The sequence below is a fragment of the Macadamia integrifolia genome, unplaced genomic scaffold (assembly GCF_013358625.1).
Source record: "Macadamia integrifolia cultivar HAES 741 unplaced genomic scaffold, SCU_Mint_v3 scaffold522, whole genome shotgun sequence".
NCBI classification, from domain to species: Eukaryota; Viridiplantae; Streptophyta; class Magnoliopsida; order Proteales; family Proteaceae; genus Macadamia; species Macadamia integrifolia.
The window spans coordinates 69,010-71,816 of NW_024870471.1; the positions used below are offsets into that span (position 1 = coordinate 69,010).

At 36.9% G+C, this 2,807-nt stretch overlaps 1 non-coding gene across 1 annotated transcript; it reads left to right on the plus strand.

The window, feature by feature from the left end:
- Positions 1-468: 468 nt before the first annotated feature.
- LOC122069035 lies at positions 469-575 on the plus strand. Its single transcript, XR_006137326.1, has one exon. It is a non-coding gene; the product is annotated as a small nucleolar RNA R71 (small nucleolar RNA).
- The last annotated feature ends 2,232 nt before the right edge of the window (positions 576-2,807 follow it).

A 2,807-nucleotide genomic window follows, 5' to 3' on the forward strand; every position in this document is an offset into this window, starting at 1 on the left:
TTAGGATGGTTCCTCCATCCTGGATTATAGGTCTAACTATAGGAGTTGTTTTGGGATATGGCATTAATATTTTCAGGACCTATATTCTAACCATTCACACGAGAAATATTAGAGCAGTCCTCCATCACATGCGTGGGAGATTGGCACCAACAACACATAGGCACAGAATGGTTTATTTGGTTTAGTTGGGCAAGTCCTTTGACTACTATGGCTTTGAGTCTCCTGATAAGACTCTCAAGTTGAGCCTCTTTGGCCACTACACCTTCTACAAGATAACCCTTATTTGTCCTCTAAATTTCTTGAGTAGACTCCCATTCTCTAGTTTTCTCAGTCAATTTAAGAAAAAAGTTCCAAGCGTTGTCTTCATCTGTAAAATATGTAAAACCTTTGAGGCACATAGACTCTAACAACTGCTTGGTCTGATAATCAGTACCCTCATAAATGATTTGATAAAGTTTCCATGTATCAATTCCATGGTGAGGCAATTCCTGAAGGAGGCCCTTAAATCTCTCCACAAATTTGGAGAACGACACACTAGGTTTCTGCCTAAATTGAAGAATGTCACTCCTGAGTTTATTAATTTTATGTATAGGAAAGAACTTTTTCAGGAAGACTATAGTAAACCCATCCCATGTGGTAATAGAATTAGTAGGCAGACTATAGAGCCATTTCTTAGCTTGGTCCTTGAGCGCAAAAGTTATGAACCTTAATTTTACAGCGTTATCAGTCGACTGTTGGACCTTAATCAGAATACAAAGCTCCTCAAATTCCCTAAGGAATAGGTATACATCCTCAGAGGGCAACCCATAGAAGTGGGGCAACATAGTGATGTACTGAGATTTGAGCTCAAAATTATTGCCCTGGGCTTATGGGAGAACTATGCAGGAAGGTTAGGCTGCTCTAGCAGGGTAGAACCTATCTTTCAGAGATTTAGGTAGAGGGTTTGGTTATTGGTCTCTCATATTGAAAGGTATTGATGAGAGTATAGGTATAGGGTCACTACTTGTTGGATTTCTTCTCTCTAACCTATTCTCAGTATTACGTACTCACCTAGCACTCATGCAACAGAAGACTACCCACAACTAGAATAAGACAAGCATAAAAGAATGGAAAGTTATTTTTTTTTCCTGATTTTTTTGGCCTTTTGGGAGCTTATCAGCAAGGATTCAGAGTTGCTCAATTCAAATCTTGAGGTACTGCTACAGGGCAAAACCTGTCTTTATCATACTATGAGGCTTGGTGACCTCCACCGATACAACTATTGTTGTAAGTTTTTCTTCTTATGAATTCAATAAAAGAAAAGAAAAAAAAAACGAAGCAAACAAAGAACTGCGATTTACCAAAAGAAAGAGAAAAATAACATGGAACTGTCTCCACGACAACGGTGCGAAAAACTTGTTTGAATTTTAAAAGTAACCACAAGCGTACGGATCAGTGTAGCTAATGGGTCGAATACAAGGAGAGTAGCCACTTTATTCTTCTTTTAGTAATGCGAAAGGGTAAAAATTGATTATAGTGATCTACTTCTAACTACCGTCCTAACACAAATGCATCTAAAAACGTCCTACCCAATACATCTAAGGAAACTGAAATTGAAATTGCAATAAAATTTGAATGACCTAACCATTCACATCTAACCCTAGCCATTCGTCATCTAGGAATTTAAATACTCAAACCACGTAATTAAAAAAAAATTGAAACAAAAAGTGCAGAAAAGTAAATAAATAAAAGAAAAAGGGGAATAAAGCTAGAGAGAGACACACACAAGTAGGTATCTCTACTTAGCCTGAGGGATGCACCATAAATAATATGAGCTTCCCTACTTGACCAGAGAGTACTCTTACAAGGGCTTTTCTACTTGGCTTTAGGGGAAGGGATGCAATATAAATAATCAAAATAAAAGGATGGTTCCATAGCTAGAGAGGGGCAAAGCCAATGCATAATCTAGCCATGAACCTTGGGGAAAAGAGAGGGCAATAATGTAAACTGAAAATTTAAAACCTAATTTAAGAATGAAAGGGTAGTAAGAAGAGGGAATAAGAGGGGGTGAGAAGACTACTATAGAAGCCTATGTACCTGAACTGAAAACTTGATTGATTTGAGGTACTACCAGCCCTAAAAATCAGATCTGAACTAAATCAAATTTGAAATTTCTAGGTTTGGAGAAAACAAATCATGAAGGAAAAAAAACTAAACTTGAAAAAGATGCTCCACAGCTTGTTCTTGTCACCTAAAACTAAGCCTAGAACTAAAAATTAATATTATTACACCTTTGAATAACTTGAATAACATGAACCATAAAAATAAAAGACATTGCATTAATGAAATAAAACCAATTACAAAAGTGTTTAAAGTAAGAAAAACTAAGAAGAACTAGAACTAGAACTAGAACTAGAAGGAAAGCACAACTAAAAATTAGAGAAAAAGAGAGCAAAAGAGGGACAACCCTTTAGGGTTTGGTGGACTTCCTTTTATAGGGAGTAGGGGAGAGAGGAGGACATTCAAGGGTGGATCCCGTTGGATGATTTTGATGAGGTGGACGGGAAGAGAGAAGAGAGAAAATAGGAAGTAGGAGATTTTTGTTATTTCTTGCCATTTTTTCCTATATTTTTTTCTTCTCTTTTGTGCGCAATCTCTTGGCTGAATTTATGTGATGAGGTGGAGGAGAGAGAAGAGAGAGAATCTTAGGAGAGGAGATCTCTCACGATTTTGATTTCCTTTTTTCTATTTTTTTTCTTTCCTATTTTTTCTCCCTTTTTTCCTTCTTTTTCTCTCTCTTCAAACTTGCGCATAGCTCTCCTTGGCCG